This window comes from Bubalus bubalis, chromosome 14 (genome assembly GCF_019923935.1).
Source record: "Bubalus bubalis isolate 160015118507 breed Murrah chromosome 14, NDDB_SH_1, whole genome shotgun sequence".
Taxonomy (NCBI): Eukaryota; Metazoa; Chordata; class Mammalia; order Artiodactyla; family Bovidae; genus Bubalus; species Bubalus bubalis.
In genome coordinates, this window is record NC_059170.1 from 71,690,135 (window position 1) to 71,710,449 (window position 20,315).

General features: G+C 46.7%; 1 long non-coding RNA gene across 2 annotated transcripts; it reads right to left on the reverse strand.

Annotated features, from left to right (window-relative positions):
• Nucleotides 1–13,499: 13,499 nt before the first annotated feature.
• LOC123329277 lies at nt 13,500–19,966 on the reverse strand. Of its 2 annotated transcripts, XR_006639996.1 has the most exons (3): nt 19,577–19,934; nt 17,579–17,866; nt 13,500–16,680 (listed from the first exon to the last, which is right to left on the reverse strand). It is a non-coding gene; the product is annotated as an uncharacterized LOC123329277 (long non-coding RNA). The 2 variants fall into 2 exon arrangements; XR_006639997.1 differs by lacking the exon at nt 13,500–16,680 and having other exon boundaries at nt 16,785–17,866; nt 19,577–19,966.
• Between the last annotated feature and the right edge of the window lie 349 nt (nt 19,967–20,315).

Genomic DNA, 20,315 nt, shown 5'->3' on the forward strand with positions numbered 1-20,315 from the left:
CTCCAGGAGTTGGTGATGGACAGAGAAGCCTGGCGTGCTGCAGTCCACGGGGTTGCCAAGAGTCACAAATGACTGAGCAAGTAAACAAGAAGAAGAGGTGCCCTGGGGTATCAACATGCTTGGAACAATTTCCCTTGTAGGCCCTTCTTCATCCATTTAACATGAGAAGCTGTAATGGAAGCGCAGACACAGAGAACAGACTTGTGAACATAGTTGGGGGAGGGAGAGGGTGGGAAGACTTGAGCGAGTAGCACTGAAACATATGCGTCACCATGTGCAAAGTTAGATAGCTGATGGAAATTTGCTGTATGATGCAGGGAGTTCAAATGTGATGCTCTGTGAAAACCTAGAGAGATGGGAAGGGCTGGGAGGTGGGAGGGAGATTTAAGAGGGAGGGGACATGCCCATACCTATAGCTGATTCCTGTTGATATATATCAGAAACCAACACAGTATCGTAAAGCAATTATCCTCCAATTAAAAACAAATAGTTTAAAAACATGAGAGGCTGTGAGGTTAGACCTGCTGGAAGTGACTTACATCCAGCCCCACCTTCTTTGGGGGAAACGTTCAAAATTCACAGAGCAAGTGTGTTTCAGGCGTGTCCATGGCCAGGAGCCCACCTGTTGGCTCTGCCACCTGTGTCAACTGCAGACTCTCCCAGGCGGCTTCCACGAGCCTCCCAGAATCTTCTCAACACTCACTCTGCTGCTGCTGCTGCTGCTGCTAAGTAGCTTCAGTCGTGTCCGACTCTGTGCGACCCCATAGATGGCAGCCCACCAGGTTCCGCCGTCCCTGGGATTCTCCAGGCAAGAACACTGGAGTGGGTTGCCATTTCCTTCTCCAATGCATGAAAGTGAAAAGTGAAAGGGAAGTCGCTCAGTTATGATGCTTCACGACTCCATGGACTGCAGCCTACCAGCCCCCTCCATCTATGGGATTTTCCAGGCAAGAGTACTGGAGTGGGGTGCCATTGCCTTCTCCAACACTCATTCTACTTGCAGGTAAAGGATTTGCATTTGACATCAGATTTCAGAAAGGATGGGAACCCTAGAGGCTTTGCCATGTATCTCATGTGTTTCTGTTTTTTAAACTTTTTATTTTACACTGGAGCATAGCCTATTAACAATGTGGTGACAGTTTCAGGTGAACAGCAAGGGACTCAATCATCCATACACATGTATCTGTTTTCCCCCAAACCCCCCTCCCATCCAGACTGCAACATAACATTGAGCAGAGTCTCATGTGCTCTACAAATAGGTCCTTGTTGGTTATCCACTTCACATAGAGCAGTGTCCACCTGTCCAGCCCAAACTCCCTACCATCCCTTCCCTCCATCTTCCTCCCCGCCCCCTCAGCCATAAATTCATTCTCTAAGTCTGTGAGTCTGTTTTCCAAGTAAGTTCATTTGTGGTATTTCTTTTTAGATTCCACATATAAGGGCATCCCAAGTGTCTCCGATAGATGGATTTACACTTAACTGCCCAGAAGAGGACTATGTGAGTCACAGGGAAGCCCAAGTGGGCTTATGAGCCAGTCCCCACCTCCAGGCTTTCCAGCTCAACACAAAGGCGATGCAAGGCCACCCTAAAGGATCTTCTGGGCTGGTCAGCAGGCGTGCACCATCTCCATCTCACAGGACTCCCTGCAGCCCCTCGGGGTGGGAAATGCATGTGGCCCACTGCAGCCTAGCATCTGCTCATTCACGTGGCCCCATGGGGCTCCGTTAATCCAGGAGGGCCCGGAGGAGTCCGGGCTCCCCTGCCTGTTCTCTGCCTCACCCCACCTCCGCCGGTGCTGTACAGCTGTGTTTCTGTGCAAACAAGGGCGCCAGAAAAGGAGAAAAACACTGTTTACGAGGCTGCCTAGATTGGTGAGTCACATCATTTCAATAGCCCTGAGATATACACAGCTGACTACTTATGCAAATTCCAGACTGCGTGTTTGAACAAAAGGTTACCGGGTAACATAACCTGGAGCTTTTATTACTAATGAGGCACTTATTTCCATTTGAATACAGAAGTGTGTATTCTTTTCCCCTCTTTATTGCTTCTCATAATGGTGTCTAATAATATAAAAATAACATTCGGGGTTGTTCACGCCACGTGGCTCAGACATCAGAGGCAGACTCCTGTCCTCCCTATCCCAGGAAAGCTTGACATTGGGCCCACACCCGCTCCCCGCTGAGCACAGTTTAAGATGCTCAGCCCAGGTGCCTCTTTGGAACCATGAGAAATTCCATTACCTGTTCACTTCTGGGTGCTTGCCATGCTTTAGATGTGTTTTCAAAATTAATAGTAACAGTAATAATAATAGTAATAATAATAATAGAACATGATTTAAAAATCACCATGCTTTGTTCTTTTTTTTTGATCATCAATGAGGTAAAGTCAATTTGGCACAGGGTAATAATGGCAGCTTTTCTACCTGCCAGGTGATTTGTATTTTGGTGTGATACAGAAAGTTAAAGGAGAAGGCAATGGCACCCCACTCCAGTACTCTTGCCTGGAAAATCCCATGGACAGAGGAGCCTGGTAGGCTGCAGTCCATGGGGTCGCTAAGAGTCGGACACGACTGAGCGACTTCCCTTTCACTTTTCACTTTCATGCATTGGAGAAGGAAATGGCAACCCACTCCAGTGTTCTTGCCTGGAGAATCCCAGGGACAGGGGAGCCTGGTGGGCTGCCGTCTGTTGCCGGGGTCCAGCCCCGGCTGATCCAGGGTATTCGAAGCGGGGACGGCGTCGGCGACCTATTTAATTATTTATTCATCAAAGATATAAAGAGTAATAGAATGAGGATAGCTCAGTAGGAAAATTCAGTGGAGAAAAGAGGCTGAGTAGCTTGGTTTACGCGGGAGACCAATAAAACTTCAAGACAAGAAGTTTGCACCACTTACGTAGGCCGCAGGCGTCCTTCCGTTCTCCCGAAGGAGAGGAGACACTGAGGCCTCCCCGGTCGGATCTTAGAAGCCCAGGCATAATTAGCAAGCATGGCGGGTTCCGCGCTCCAGATGGAGACTCAGCCAGAAGTTGAAAGAGAGAGCGACATGGGGAGACCAAGTTTTGGTGAACAAGGCCCGCACTTTATTTTCCAAAGTAGTTTTTATACCTAAAGTTGTTTATAGAGGATAATGGGGGAAGGGGTGGAGTCATGCAAGGACAGCAGTTCCTGGTCCTAATCGAAGCCAGGCTTTTCAAACTTATCATATGCAAAAGTTCAGGTGAGTTACATCATCTTCTGGCCAGGAGGCCTGTTAACATTTTAAGAAACTTATCTTTCTCTAAAGGTGATTATTCCAAAGTCAGGCACCAGCCTCCAAAAAAGCATTGGACAAAGCTGCATTCCTATAGGGCAAAGGTGAGGTGGGCTCAATCAAGAAAAGAATTAACTCAAGGGTCCAAGGTTACAAACATTGAGGCTACTACTTACATTTCTATACACCCATTATATCAATCAATACACTGCCAAGGACACCGTAGGTAAGGAGTATGGAGACTTAGCAGCAAACATTGGCTCAGTAAGTGAAAAACCCTTCACCAATACAATTTCTAATCAATCTTTTAACTACTCAAAGGAATCTGTGTTTAGACAGTTTAGAACATCTCCTGCCTCTCACAGTTGGGAGGCTCTGAACAATCACATGTGGCCGGAAAAACCTATTCAGGCAGGCTAGAGGATTTCCAAAGGAGTTTGTAGGTTAAACACTGTCACACCCAGGAACTATTAACTGGAGCTGTAAGCTAACTCTTTTTTCAGAGAGAGGTAGTGGGGGACAGCCCCCCGTAAAGTCAGAGGTGTAGGTGAAAGCACAAAGCAGAAAGTAGGCAGACTCTGGTTTGGGGGGTAGATGCTCGAGAATTTCCAGGGGGACTCCTGAGGCTCGATCCCGCCTTTGCGTATGCCGAGCCTCCTTCCTCATGACCTTTGTCATGGGCGGAGTGCCTCACGCTGGCTCCCGGCAGTGATAGAATTCCAGTTGAGCTATTCCAGATCCTGAAAGATGATGCTGTGGAAAGTGCTGCACTCAATATGCAATATGCACTCAATATGCAATATGCCGGCTCCCGGCAGTCTGTAGGGTCGCATAGAGTCGGACGTGACTGAAGTGACTTAGCAGCAGAAAGTTAAAACTGATGAAAGGGGGAGATTTTTAATCATGATATATATTCCCAAATGTGGGCCATAGTGCCACAGTAAACTTAATTTTAATGAATAAAATAAATAAGGGAGACAACTGAATTTGTAAATAAAAGTGAGAAATGACTTGAAGAAACCATAAGAATCAATTAAAACTTTAGATATTTTACCAGTATATATTCATTTACTGCGCCTGCACGCACGTGCACACACACAGACACACACTTATTTTGTTCAAATTAGCCACTGCCAAAGGTTTTGGTGAGCACAGAATTTGAAATAGAAAATTTAGCGCTACACTTGGCACCCAACCCTCGGATTAGAATTTAGTGGATAGTCTTTCCATCTTAGGTAGTCTCTCCTTTGAAAGGCAAGACTTTGGGCATTCAAGGAACAATCCTTTAGGGTGGGAGAAATGGGAAGGTTTTGGTCAAAGGATATAATATTTCAATGTCACAGGATGAGTAGATTCTAGAGATCTAATATATGGCATGGTGTCTACTTGAACTCTGCAAAGAGGGTAGATCTTAAAATTGGCCACTATGCACACAGAGAACATCAACACTGTGACATAATGGGCATCTCTGTGAGCTTGCTTGTGATGCTCACTTCACAGTGTACACCTATGTCAAATCATCACATATGTGATGATTAAACATACGCAATTTTTATCTTAAACATACACAATTTTTATCCGTCTATTTTATGCCAATAAAGCTGGAAAAAAATTTTTTTTAAAAATGAAGGGCTTTCCTGGTGACTCAGTGGTAAAGAATCAGTTGCCAATGCAGGTGAAACAGGTTCGATCCCTGATTTGGGAATATCCCACATGCTGCAGAGCAACTAAGCTGGTGCACCCCAACTAGTGAGCCTGTGAACTGCAGTAAGAGAAGCCACTGCAATCCAAAGCCCGTGCCCCACAACTAGAGAATAACCACCCTTTCACCACAACTAAAGAAAGCCCACACAGCAACTAAGACCCAGCATAGTCAAAAGTTAAAAAAAAAAATTAATGGATCAATCTTTGAGATACAATGCTTCTGGGGCAGTCAGGTTTCTAAGGGTATTTATAGTCCAATGAATGTGTGACTGGCTGACCCCTGGGGGCTGAGTGGACCCCAGCTAAGAGCAGGAAGAAGTCTGGAGGTGGGCCTGAAGGCAACCACTGGTCAGGGGAGTAGAGGAGGGATGTGGGTTGGCCCAGGGTAGGTTTGGACATAGTGAAAAACAGCAGATGGACTGAAGAATCTTTAGAGGGCTTTGCCCAGGACCTCCTCCTGCATCTCCCACCCTAATAATCCCAGTAACCTGGACATCTTCTTGCCAACTCCCACAGTTCTGCGCAAGGCAGTGACTCAGAGTTTATGCACATTTCAATACCCCTTATCCAAACCTGGGGCTTCCCAGATGGCTCAGCCGGTAAAGAATCTGCCTACAATGCAGGAGATGAAGGAGATATGGGTTCAATCTCTGGGTCAGGAAGACTCCCTGGAGGAGGGCATGGCAACCCACTCCAGTATTCTTGCCTGAAGAATTCCATGGACAGAGGAGCCTTGTTGGGCTATGGTCCATAGGAACAAAGAGTCAGACACGACTGAGTGACTAAGCACTCATGCATGTGTCCAACCCTAGGCCCCAGCACATCCAAGACCATTCACTAAAATGATGAGAAAAAGAAGATATGTTCTCAGCCTCTGTTCGTTGACTGACAGGTGGATGCTGTGATGATAAATTGCATGTGCAACTTGGCTGGCCCACAGGGACCCAGATATCCAGTCAATTGTTATCCTGTGAGTGTCTGGGAAAGAGTTGCCGGATGACATGAGCATCTGAGAAATGACATGAACACCAGTAGACAAAGTGAAGCAGATTGCTCTCCCCAGTGTGGGTGGGCCTCGTCTAATCACATGAAGACCTGACCGGGAGAAAGGGCTGGCAGGAAAGAATTCTCTCCCTGCCTGAGAGTCTTTTCACTGGAGGGTCAGCATTTACTTGGGTTCAGACTCAAACTGAAACCCTGGCCCTTCTTGAGTCTCCTGCTTATTAGTCTCTTGACTGGAGCTGTGCCGTCGGGTCTCAGTTTGCTGACTGAGAGCTTGGGGCTTGTCACTGTCCGTATTTGGGCTCAGATGGTAAAGAATCTGCCTGCAAAGCTGGAAACCTGGGTTGATCCCTGGGTGGGTAAGATTCCCTGGAGAGGGGAGTGACTACCCACTCCAGTATTCTTGCCTGGAAAATTCCATCGACAGAGGAGCCTGGTGGGCTACAGTCTATGGGGTGGCAAAGAGTCAGACACCACTGAGCGACTAACACTCCTACTACTATTCCTTATAATAAATCATACATGTGTGTATATATATATGATTTATTATAAGGAATATACACCAGGATATCTCTCTCCTACTGGTTCTCTGGAGATCCCTGATGAACACAGCTGTTCAAAACACAGAAAGGAAGAGTGTGTGATCCTTTTCATTCAAAAATTAGGAACTCAACTGTGTTACAGAAAACTCTCCTTCTCCCCAGCCTTCAGGATTAGACAGTCAGCTCCTTGAAAAGAAAGAAACAGAACTATAGAAACCTGACACACCGGGAAGAGATGCAGAGAATGACATTATATTTTCCCTCTCAGAAGACCCTCCACAGAGAGGTCCCTTCTTCCTCACCTTTCTCGTGGTGACACTTTAGTGTTCCTGAGCGTGCAGAGGGGTGAGAGTCGCAGCAGGCGGCCCATATCTGCGGAGTAGAGGTGCTTTGTGAACAGCCCGGCAGGTGGTGGCTGAAAGCTGACCCTGGGATTGGCAGAAGTGTCATGTCCACAGGGCAGCCCGGTGCTCGGTCAGGGCCTCTTGGAGCTGGGACTCCCTCCTTCCATTGATTCCATAAGCCTGGAGAGGCGATTTCCAAAAAGCTGCTGACAGAGACATCAATTAGTTGTTGTGTAATGATTTGATTTTCAGTAGAAATAAGGAGAACAGAGGGAAGAAGGAAGAGAGGAAGGAAGGAAAGCAGGAAAGAAGGAAGGAAGGAAGACAAGAGGGAGGGAGGGAAGGAAAGAAGACTGTGTTTATAAATATAAATGCACAAACACCTAACCATCTCTCACATACACTTAAAACGCACTTCTCAAAGCTTAATTAAAACAAGAAACCCTGACCTGTTATCTGCAGTCTCACATCACATACATTTATTGACTCAAGTGCAGGAACACAAATTACTGAGGAAGCACTTGTTAACTCATTTCTTAATTTACTCTGATTTTAAAAATCCAGCAGAGTAACACCTGTTTGGGAGACAGAGCCCACGATGCTGCCTTTGGGAGAGGCGAATGGACAAGGGCTCTTCATCCCTTCCCAGTCCATTTCAAGGTAGGATGAGGATTTCAGCGTTATTTTTCATTTGTTTTCATTCTTCAGCCACGCCATCCTGGGCCTTCAGCCTAAGGGAGACACCACGGCTTTGGCGATATGAGCCCGTGCAGCGGCGGCTGTGTCCGCTGCCGTCACAGGACGCGTCATGGCCACCGGCCTTGAGGCCGCAGCTGTGACGATGTGCCCTGTCTCCAGGGATCTTAAGCCTTCTGTGTTTCCCACGACTTTCCGAACACCTGGTTGGGCTCCAGAAGGAAAGGAAAACGGAGCGTTAGAGCTGAAAATGACCTTCTACGACATTCTCTCTAAATCCTTTATTTTTGAGGTGGAAAGACTGAGTCTCAAAGAAGCCATACGATTTTCTCAGACTGGCACGGCTGGTGGGTGGCAACGTCAGGCCCGAAAAACCAGGCTGCCCGCTCAGCCCTAGGCTTTCCAGATAACACCAGACGTATGTGTGCGTGGGGTTCACCCAGCGAGACGGACCAGGTCTGGGAGGGGTGGCTAAATGCGCGAAGGATTCGTGTCAGGTTGGGGGCTTTTAACTCTGGGTAAGAGATTTAAAAGGACTGTTAGAGGCCTCTTTACAAGCAATTGCAATGGGTCTCAGTTTTCAGGGTGAGAATTGAAGTGCCGGGGACAGGGGACGTGCACATCACAAGAACTCGGCTGCAGGGACCTGGGCCCCAGTGTCCCACATGCAGAATCTAGAGCCCAAGCCAGGGGCTGGCCACTCCTGGACGCCCTCCTGCGCCTGCCCCTGTGTTCAGCTCACTGCAACTTGGCCAAGAAGTGAAACAGGCTTAAAAGAAATGAGTGTGTGAGTGAAGGGAGATTTTATCACTGCCTCTCCATTCCTCTTTTATGGGGCTTACACAGAGATTTGTGCTGGTGAGGAAACCAAGCTGGCCCCTCCCCCCGTTCCAAGAGTGGGCAGAAAAAGCAGCGCCAGTCGAGGCAGGGCAAACAGGGCCAATTAGGGGGCTGCTGGGAGTTCGGAGACTGTCAGTAATCTGTTTGCCCTGCTCCTCTGAGCCCCAGGGATTTGGGTCAACACTTTTCTCTCTGTTAATATTCTTCGATTCATTGAGACAAGTCCACAAACTGAGTACTACACACATTTAACTAAGCCCCCTCTCCTTCCTGCACACCACAAACACTCATTTGCATGTGTGTGCGTGCACACACACACATCCCATGTCTGGAGTCATGGGAGAAGTGAGGGGCAAGCTGCTTCCTTCTGGACTAGTGAATCTGGGAGGCATGTTAGCAACTACCAAAAGCATCATTTTCCCCAACCTGCTTTCCCCGGCAAATCTGCACTAATTCGAGGGTAACTCTGATCGTCAGTTTGGTGTCATTGGGCAACTCAAGCCCTGAGTTTTTCTTTTTGTGTTGTTCTGTTTGTTTGGCTATCTTTTTGTCCTGTTTTTAAATCAGAGAAGCTGCAGAATAATGTGGGGGCTTGGGATGAAGTCACCCACCATGGATGGTGTGTAGTCTGAGTCAAGAGCTAGCCCCACCACGCAGATCCTCCACCTCTGAGATGTCTCTGAGCTCGGAAGCAGCCTCCAGCCCACACAGATGAGATAAAGAGCCAAAACTCAGTCTCTGTCTTCCTGTCTATCTCTGAATGCCTGTTTCCCTGTCTCTGCCAGGCTCTTTCTGCTGCTCTCTTTTCCCCCTGTTAGAGTTGGAGATTGGAGTCCAGGACCCAGGGACTCTTGCTCTGGGTCACACATCTCAAAAACAGCCAGCCAGACAGTGGACTAGTTAACAGCGATTGTCTGTCACATACCCCAGCGATGTTGCTAACTCACCAGATTCTGCAGGATCCCTGCAGGAGGGTCAGTGATGGAAGCCAGGAAAGGGTGTCTATGAGAAGGACAAGAACAGCCTTTCCCACATTCTGGAAGAGAACACACAGACTTTCGTGGACAAGCTGCACATAGCCATTATCAAGGAATTCCACTTCTGTACATTTTATAGCCATATTGACCATTGTAAATATACATCACCTGTCTGTGACCTGCCCGGTTAACCCTGCCCAAACATGAGAGAAATCTCCAGCAAGAAGAAAATGCTATCCTAAAATCATTTAGCTTCCCTGAAATTAAAATTATGTAACTAATGTAATCTCTGAGCACTGAAGAATTGATGCTTTTGGACTGTGGTGTTGGAGAAGACTCTTCAGAGTCCCTTGGACTGCAAGGAGATCCAACCAGTCCATCCTAAAGGAGATCAGTCCTGAGTGTTCATTGGAAGGACTGATGCTGAAGCTGAAACTCCAATACTTTGGCCACCTCATGCAAAGAGTTGACTCATTGGAAAAGACCCTGATGCTGGGAGGGATTGGGGGCCGGAGGAGAAGGGGATGACAGAGGATGAGATGGCTGGGTGGCATCACCGACTCGATGGACATGAGTTTGGGTAAACTCTAGTAGTTGGTGATGGACAGGGAGGCCTGGCATGCTGCGATTCATGGGGTCGCAAAGAGTTGGACACGACTGAGCAACTGAACTGAACTGAATGTAATCTCAGGATGTAAGCAGGTTAGATGAAGCGTATTTACAGACACATTGTTATAAGTGGCCAGGAATTGAAGAAAACTGAAAGTGCATCAATAAGGGAGCTTCACTTTAGTCCAGAGCTCTTTTTATTCCCATCAGGACACAGAAGCAAATTTCTCATGACCTCATCTAACCCAGAGTACCTCTCCAAACCCCATTGCATCGAGGTTTGGGCTTCAATATGAAGTTTGGTGGGATACAATTCCATCCAAAGCAGAAACCAAAGCAAGAGGAACCAAAAGGAACTATGGCAAGACCCGATTCCAACAAATGGGTTACAGAGCATTGGTTTGAATTAATTCTGGGGTCAAAATGTTGATGTTCCTGCAGAAGCTTCCTATACACTCCTGTTGCATAGGCAAGGCTGTGCTGTTCGAGGGCACTGGGTTGGCTGGTGTGCAGCCCCATATCTGATTTAGGATCCTCCACACAGACCTGTTCACGTGCTCCCATAGGAGCAGGCACTCGGAGTCCCGGAGCACTGACCAAGCTCCTCGCTGAATTCCTTTTGTAGTTTTCTTCCTGCGCCTTGAGACGGCTGAACTTAGAGCCATCATGATGGAAGGCATACCGGCTGCTCCTTCTTAGGACTGACCGAAAATAAAGAGATTATTCAATTTCAAAGTTAAATGTCTGATCTGGTTAGAAGAATTGGGAAAAAATCGAGAGAGAGAGAGAGAAGAAATTAAAATGAGAAATGGCGACTTTCAGAGGGAAGGAGGGAGAGAAAGGGGAAGCGTGTCACAGTCAATCATTTCTGTTCATAAATACCTTAGTCGTTTGGCTAACAATTGCTAAGGATCGATTATATATATGATATAATCAATGCCAGAGTTAGAAATCGTGTAGAAAAATCAAAATAGAAACCCTCCCTGTGCAGATGTGGAAGCTTGGGCTGGTCTGTCCGTCCTCTCCGGGGTTTATACCTTGGTTTATATCCAGCGTTGCTGGGCCCCCACCTCGCTCCTCCCCAAGCCTCTGCAGGTCTGAGGAGTTATTTATGCAGCTGAATTAAGATGCTGACTTCAGCACCGTCAAACAGCGGCCAGGAGTTGGAGCACCCGGACTGGGTTTGCTGACAGTTGTATCATCCTCATTAAATGCCAGGTGCTCCTCCCTCTGCCTCAGTGGGGCTTGCAGGTTGGCAGGCAGCGATGTGGCTCACGGAGGGAAGGGCCCCCACAAACGAGGACGTGGCTCAGCCCCGGAAACGCTGCTGCCACTTACGTGTTCACAGAGAGGCTGCCTGATGCCTCACAGAGGGGACGGGGTGATAAGGTCCTGGAGCCTCCGCCAGCCTCCTCGGACTGGGAAGACTGTGCCCATGATTCTCTAAGCAGAGGGCCTCAGAGTGTTGATCAACTGAATAAAGGCTGGAGGATGTGTCTTGCAATACCTTCTCCTCTTTTAAGCATCAGGAGCTCTAAGAAATGTGGTGCCCGAATTCCAGTAAGATGGGAACGTGATAAAGACATCATGCCGAATCTCGGAGAAGCAGAACTATTCACACCTCTGCTCACATTCCAGCCAGAATGAGCACACGCAGAGGTGTACATATGTATGTGCACGCAGACACACATGCTCACACGCGCACTCTCTGGCTAAGATGTTTTGCACATGGAAGTCGATACTCCTGAGCAAGTACATCGGTGTAGCTCTCCCCCAGGATAGTTTGTAAGACTGAGCATCACAGAAGCAGTCACCAGACACACACCTGCCACTCAGTGCATCAGCATCCGATACAGAGACCTGCACTAGGCATGCGCTGCCGTGACAACAACACAATACGTCTCGAGCCAGGAGCTAGAGTGAGCATTTCACCAGCATTATCTCCTTTATACAGTCCACATAAATACAGCGACTTTCTATGGGTTTGAACCTCTATTTTTTTTTAATCTTTTGTGGCAGACACTGTGGCTTAGAAAGCTTCAACAATGGCCAAAGCTAGCAAGTAGCAGGAGTTGCTTGGAGCCCATATCCCATAATTCAAACACGTTTGCATCAGCTAGTGATTGCCATGAAGATGCAGCATAACAAAGCACCCCAAAACTCAATGGCTTCAAACACCAGTAATTTATTCTCAGGTGCGTGTGGGTGGGCAGGGGTCTTCTGACTTAGCATGAATGCTGCTGGAGGTGACTCTGCCCCAGATGACTCCCACCCTTCTCCCAGGACCAGCGACCAAAGGACCAATCCATCCATCATGAAGGACTTTGAAATTGTTTCAGATTTTAAACTTTTATTTTATTTTGGGATATAGCCAATTAAAGATGTGGTGGTTTCACGTGAACAGAGAAGGGACTCAGCCATACATAAACAAGGGACATTGCATTTTAATGAAGGATGGTAAGAACAAACAGATGTCTATGTGGGATACGTCATGGTGGTAAAATTTCAGGTGCACAGGAAGCAAGGTTGGATGAGGAAGGGCTTCTTTTGAGCATCTTTCAGTCTTCCAAAGATCTCAGTGGTACCCAAACCAGAAAAACCATCAGAATCACAGAGGGAGCTCTTTAGAATGCAGCTTCCTGGGGCCAGGGCCTTCCTCACTGACTCAGGATTTCTGGGGCTCCGGGTTCTCAGGTGATGGCACCTGTTGTTCCAGGGACCACCGTTTGGGAACCACAGATGGACAGCCCCTGCCTCCTTTGACCAAGAGTCTCAGGACAAATTCTGCTGCCTGGACCACTGCTCACTCTTGACTACTTCCCTCTGTCTCAGGCACCCTAGGCTTCTTTTTGTCCTGTCTTCAAGTCATTAGCATTGATAGGAAATTGCAGAATGGAGATGGGAGGGTTTCTGAGTTGTCTCTGAACATCTGCTGCTGCTGCTGCTAAGACACTTCAGTCGTGTCTGACTCTGTGTGACCCCATAGACGGCAGCCCACCAGGCTCCCCCGTCCCTGGGATTCTCCAGGCAAGAATACTGGAGTGGGTTGCCGTTTCCTTCTCCAATGCATGAAAGTGAAAAGTGAAAGCGAAGTCGCTTAGTCGTGTCCGACCCTCAGTGACCCCATGGACTGCAGCCTACCAGGCTCCTCCGTCCATGGGATTTTCCAGGCATCTAGTCTACCTGTAATCAGTTCAGTTCCCAGAAACCTGACTCTAACATTGGCAGAGCTAAAGTTGCTGCAAGCAACCCACCTCATCCTCACAGAGCTGAGTGGGAGAATCTCTGCCAGCTTCCTGTATTTGATAGAAATGAGAGACGCATTCTTCTGGGTTGCCCCTGGTCGTCCACATGGGTGTTTTACTCAGTATTATTTTTTTCATTAGAAATCTCTCTGAAGTAAAACCACTCCCATATATTAATTAGCTGGGACTCAGAACAAGTGACCTTCAGGGAGCTATGTTTGAATATACTTTGAGATGGTTGATTTTGCTGAAATTTCTTTCCCTTATCACATTTTCTGAACGACTGGACAGATGCAGTCTTGTCTTTTGCAGATTTCTCTTGTAATCACTGCCTCCCTGGGGATGCCTCCACCTTGACAAATGGAGCTCGATGAATATCTGCCTGCAAAGAGCATCTTCTGGGGACTGGCTCCTCGAAGGGACCCTGATGAACAGCGGCAATTATAAAGGCAAAATTAGGAAAAGGGCAAGAGGGCGGTGGACAGAAGGGACCTAAGACACAATAGGAGGGGATTCTTCTGAAGTCACGTGTGTGTCTAAGTGTGTGTGTGAGCATGTACATGCTGTTTCAGTCTCCCCTTCCTCTCCCAGCCTGCAACTCAACAAACTGCTCTATTAGAAAAAATATAATAAATTCAGAATCCTAAGGCCCTTGGTTATCATATCCAGATCCCTAATATTCTTCCTGAATAGCTCAGCATGAACCATTATGGTTACATGTCTTCAACTTACTGGGTTAGTATATAAGGACACAGGTCATAGAAACAGTGCTCCTGGGAAATCCATAATTCTGATCAACAGAGAGACCTTGCAAACTTGTCAGAGCCAGTAACAGGACATCTGTGCAACAGAATCAGAGCCAGCGTAAAACGCCTGCACCTGGTTACTCTTGGAAGGAGAGATTGTGTACTCTCTCTTTCCTTCTTTCTGTCTTTATTTCTAGATTGTTCAAAAAGAACTCCCTCTTGAAGAGGGCTTCATTTCTACCCCACCCCATCACACACCCACATCTATGGGGGTGGGGTGGAGTTGTGTCCTCCTTGTTCCCATAATGCCGTATGACAACATTTGCCATGGCACACACCAAAGACATTGTAATTCCCTACTTACTTGGCCCATGGAGCTATGAGATTCTTGAGGCCAAAGATTGTTTTATTTGTCTGTGTCTTTCCAGCCACTAGTCCTATATCTACTACAAGGTATTGCTAAGTATTTGCTGAATGAATGAAAGACCCAGATCACGAACAGTGGTTGTCTCCAGGTGGCGATTTTTATTTATTTCTCTTTCCTTTTTATTATTCCAAACATTTTTACAGTGGGAATGGCTTACTTCTACAATCTGATAAAAAGAGTTTCAAATAATTGAGTCTGTCCTTCCTTGTAATTGATCTAAGAGGAGAAAGCATGTTGACTTAACGGAAGCAATGAACACATTTTTTTTTGCTCTGTGCCTGTTACATGCTCTACATTTACAGATGTTTGCTGTATTTAAACAGTCTAATATTTAAAATACTTGAACCCTTTTCACCAAATATATTCCCATTCAGAATTTCTTCACATGTCACTCAACGTTAGAGTTGAAAAGTAGCTGTCGAGTGAAATGCTATATGACCCCATTTAGCATCCAGTAATTTAAGATACATAGATGGGTGGCTGTAAGGAAAACAGACTTTTTGTCTCCGTGAACTGGCATAAGTGTGATTCACTTTTAAAATATGTACACCTATTTGGCTACATCTTAAAGTCCTCTTATTTCCAGCTCATGTAAACCCATTTAGAGAAGTGACCTTTTTCTCTCCTAACAAAGGACAGTCCTAGGAGATGAGTGTTCCAGCCTGCAGAGGAACAAACAGTCTTGACCTGAGGGTCCATCGTCTTACAGATGGAAGGGAGGAGGGGAATGCTAATGAGACTCAGAGTTTGCGGCTGTCTGGTTTAAGTCACTTCCTCAGCCCGAGTAGGAAAATGGGGAGCCAGGGGTCTCCAGCTCCTTTCTTGACTTCTTCAATGACATCTGAGAAAGCAAGCAACCCCCACCCCCACTGCGACCGGGAACTAGTGATGATCTTACATCTTGGCCTCAGGCTTCATCATGAGCTGACCTGATGCTTCCAGCCCAGCCATGCATCCTCCCATTGGTCATAAATCATCTCTGAACATCCACCCACATTAGGTCACACAGGACATGCCAACCCCACAATCCTTCCAAATAAGTCACTGGTACATCATGAGCAGTTCCCGCTTTTCCTGGCTTTTTAAGCTGCTCTCCCTGGAGGTAACGGGTATTGAGATTCCTGCTCCTAGAAGTGCCGCTGCTTCACAGCAATACCCAGGCTACAGCAAACCTGGTGCTGGGAAAGATCGAGGGCAGGAGGAGGGGACTGCAGAGGATGCGATGGCTGCATGGCATCATCAGCTCAATGGACATGGGTTTGAGCAAACTCAAACAGTGAACAACAGGGAAGCCTGGTATGCTAAACTCCATGGGGTTGCAAAGGGTCAGACACAGCTGAGCAACTGAACAGCAAGAGCAACAAGAGTGAAACTGGTTCCTATAGACCCTCCCCTAGATCACCTAACAGGAGCCCAAATCCTACAGCAGACTCTTTCTAACACCCTCTTATACTGGGATACCCAGTTCCCCATGGTGTGGTCTCTCTCCCTGAAGCTGGTAATTAACCCTCTTGTCTAAGCACAGGTGTGTTCCTGGTGGCCTTCACCTGGATGGCTTGACATGCCTTCAGCATCCAGTGGATGCCTGTGAAGAGGAGCTAAGCACTGTTCTGAGGATGTGGCTGCCTATCTTTTGTTTACTGATGACTGAATGCCCCATCCACAACCCCTGGGTATCTTGGGCCACACGTGCAATCTGTGTCACCGAGAAGCTCCTCCTCTTGGGCTGTTTGTTGTGGCCTCCCAGTTACCTGTGTTGAATGGAATCTCCCACATCACCAGCCCCAAATCCTGAGTTGCTCAGCAAGGATTTATTGGCCTTCTACAGACCAAGCTCTGGGATACAGTTTATGGGGGAAAGCTTTGCTTCTGTAAATTTTTTTATATCCACCAAATTCTTTGTTTTAATTTTATTTATTTTTGGCTGTTCTGGGTCTTTGTTGCTCTGCAGGCTTTTCTCTAGTTGTGCAGAGCAGGGGCTCTCAACCTCTCCAGGTGAGGTGCTCAGACTGCTCATTGAGGTGGCTTCTCTTGTTGCGAAGCACAGGCTCTAGAGCAAGCTGGCTTTAGTAGCTTCAGTACAAGGGCTCAGTAGTTGTGGATCCTGGGTTCTGAGCATGGGCTCAGTAGTTGTGGTACAGACTTAATTGCTCAGCAGCATGTGGGACCCCGTATCAGAGATCAAAAATGTGTCTCCTGCATCCTTTACCACTGAGCAAGCAGGGAAGCCTCACCAGGTTCTTTATATGATGTGGATACGGCACACTTCTTGTGTGCCCTCTGGAAGCTTACACCTGTAGGGAATACAAGACAAGCACATGCTAATGAACGTGTCCGTAGCAGAGCTATGTCATCCATCAACCCTGTCTTATTGTGGAATCAGCAGGATACATTAACAAAGGGGTAATTATTTATTCATGGTTACTTAAAACCTGGGGTTTTCCCACATGACTTCAAAACACAAGGGGCCATTTATTTTAAGTGGTTTTTAGATGTTGATAGATTGGATAGTCTTTTACGCTGGCAAAGGCATCAATGCAGGAATGTTAGAGTAACTCCAGAAAGTATATTATCCTGGTACACCCTTAGAACATCTCCAAACCATCATGCACACGAAGGAAACATCAAGGGGATAGAAGACCATGTGGGCTGTATGGCTGGAACACTTGAACAGCTTGTAGAGGAAAAAAAAAATCACAACAAAAATCTAGCAAATGATAAACACAAGATTTTTACATTCACCAGGCAGTTGCTATGGATCGAGATCAATATATAAAAAAAGGGCCCTGTCAGACTCCAGCACCTCTGGCTTGAATGAAAGATGAGCAGAAGAAATTCGAAACTGGAGCTGATGATCGTTATACTGCCCCAAACACACTACTCACAAGGAAGCTATTTGTTTTCTTTACAGATGACGGGAAATCCAAACAGAATATAACTACACAGACTATCGCAAGACAAAGCCTTTCTGTGGGCATTTCCAGCTCATTTTGGAAACAAGTGTAATGATGTAATGATGGTCCTGTGAGCAAAGTCTGTTTTCCTGTGATGTCCAAGGCAATTTTGCAGATTTGAAGATAACAACCAACTGGAAGATGATTGCAACCCAACCCTTTGGTGGAATAAGTGAAACTTCCAAGTAACCCCCAGCTCATCAGCACAGATAAGTCTTTCCTAGATATTTCTACTCACTTTGTCTCTCTTGATTAACCTCTCAAGCAGCCCCAGCCGGCTTTTAGCGTATCGTTTGACCAAGACACACTCAACACCATCTTGAGCCAAACTGGGCTCAAGACACCCTGCGATGAAGCAGCTTTGGGTGTGTCAGACAGATATGCATCAAGGTCACGGAGCTTCTCAGAAAATGGAACTGAAGCTGAGCTCAGGCTGGACCAGCTTCAGCTCAACCACTTCAACACGGCCAGGCCACGTTGTTTTTCATCTGATTTCCATCTCTCTGGACAGCAACGATCTGAAGAGCTGGCAACAGATGATCATAATAACTCTTTACTGGATAGGGCATCTGAAGTTTTCAAAGTCCTTCTATTTAATAAAGCCATTCAATGTATACTTGTATGTGTAACTCTCTCACCCCAAATGCAGCATCAGCATCCAATAAATATATGAAGTGACTTTTTCCTACACCCTTGTCCCCTGATTCCAACACACGGAGGTAACCACTATTAATAGATTCGTATGACTCTTTCTGTGCCTAACACTTATCTATTTAAAACAAAATCTGTATCACTTTTGTCATCATTTTCTGCAACTTGCTTGCTTACAACTCTTGTGGATGTCCTTGTGACTCGTTAATTGCAGGTATGCCATCTTCTTAAAGGGGCTTTCCTCATGGCTCAGTGGTAAAGAATCTGCCTGCAATGCAGGAGACATGAGTTCGAGCCCTGGGTTGGGAAAATCCCCTGGAGAAGGAAACCAGTGGGTTCCTTACTGCAACCCATTCCAGTATTCTTGCCTGGAAAATCCCATGGACAGAGGAGCCCTGCAGGCTACAGCCCATGGGGTTGCAAAAAGTCAGACACAACTTAGCGACTAAAAAACAACCATCTTAAAGGCTATAGAGTGTTCCAGTGGATGAAAGTATCCTCATTTATCCATGAATTCCCCTCATTCCTTCCACTGACAGACAATGTGGCAATGAAAAAAAACTACAATGTCCTGGCAAGCTTGTTAATTTTATTTTTAAATCCTTAAGCCATTAAGATAATGTGTGTGATTTCATGCCTCTAAGGCTCTTGCCTTCTCCCGAATATATCCCCATGAAACCCCCTTGTTAATAAGCATCCCATCTTCTTTCTTCCTTTTTCCTCCAATCCACACATCTAAGCTCCCCGCTGACCCCTCTGCACCAGGACTTGGTCTTCCCTGCCTTCTCTAACACTTGCCAACCTAGTATTCCTGGCAGAATTCACGTGTATCCTGTTCACGGATTCTTCCAACTCATTGATAAAGATTTTTAATAAGCTCAGTGCTCACAGTAACCCCTGGGGCAGCCGCTAAACACTCTCCAGCAACTAGATCTGCTTATTTATCAGTTCCATTACCTATGGTTTCTGGCTTTGGAGCCAGGATTCAATCTGCACCGGAATCCTCCTATTCCAGCCAATTTGAACTTGTTTTGCAAGTCAAATTTCATGAGACATTTTTATCAAGTGCTTTAGTAAGGTCCAAATAAGTAACAGCTGCTGTGTTCTACTTAACCATTCATTCAGGTGGGGTGTGTGTGTGTGTGTGTGTGTGTGATCTCACATACACATTTCTTTTCAAGAAACGAACTATTAAGTGTATCTGGCAGTATTGGTTCCTAAGAAAACCACACAGCTGTTGGCCCTGGGTTTCATTATTATTCCCTGGCTTGATGCTAACTAGTTTCCATCAGTTAGGATTTTTTCCCTCCTCCGAATAGATGTCTTCTGCTAAAAACAATTATTTGAGCCGAACAATGAGCTTGAGCTTACAGGACTCTATTTCACAAGACTGCCTCTTCCTTCCGCTGAGGACCCCAGGGCTTTGCTCTGCTCCCAGCTGCTTCTAATCACAGCTCATTCCTTCACCCGGGCTCCAAGGTCTGGCCCCACTACTCCCATTGAACAAGATGACTCAGGGTGCTAGAGATTCAAAGCCTCTCCACTTTCCAACAGCTCGCGCTGGATTCCCCCAGGGTAAAGTTACCTGCTTTACATGCAACTCACAGTCTCCTCTGCCCGTCTCTCTTGATATCCCATGGGTCAGTATTTTCCAGAGGAGGACTGGTTCCCTGTGTGATAAAGTCTCCCTCCTCAACCAGGTTGCAGTCAGGCTCCTCATGGGCTTTCCCCAAATATGCCTCATCCCTGTTAGACCTGTGTGGCCCACCTTGAGCAGGAATCCAGACAAATCAGTTCACGGAGAATCCTCCACCCTCCATGTCTGACCATATTGATCAGACGTCTCATCACCCTGGGCTGCCTTCAGCAAGAATCCTGTTGTCTGTTTAGCCAGCATAACCCCGCCCCTTACCCCTGATGTCTCTTCTTAATTATTTTCCATCCTGACCCCTACACTGCTCCTTGGCTATAAATCCCCAACTGTCCTTGTTGGACTTGGACTTGAGCCCATGTTCTGTACTGAGGTCTGTTTTCCCCTATGGTCATAGTTCCTGGGTAAAATCTGTTTCTACTGTTTTAACTACCATCCAGCTCTGTTCCTTTGTCATGCCTTCTCATCAACCTCAGAAGGAGACCTGGAGGTGGAGGTAATTCATGTAAAATCCTTGGGATCTTGAGATGCTGCCAGGACAGGTTCATGCCAGCCCAGAGGCTTCATGGAGAAGTGGTGCTGAGGGGGGACAAGAGGAAGGGAACAGAGGCTGGAAAGAATATTCCAGACTGAAGGTAACTCATACTAGTAGTGACTTGTGGAAGCTAGAGGG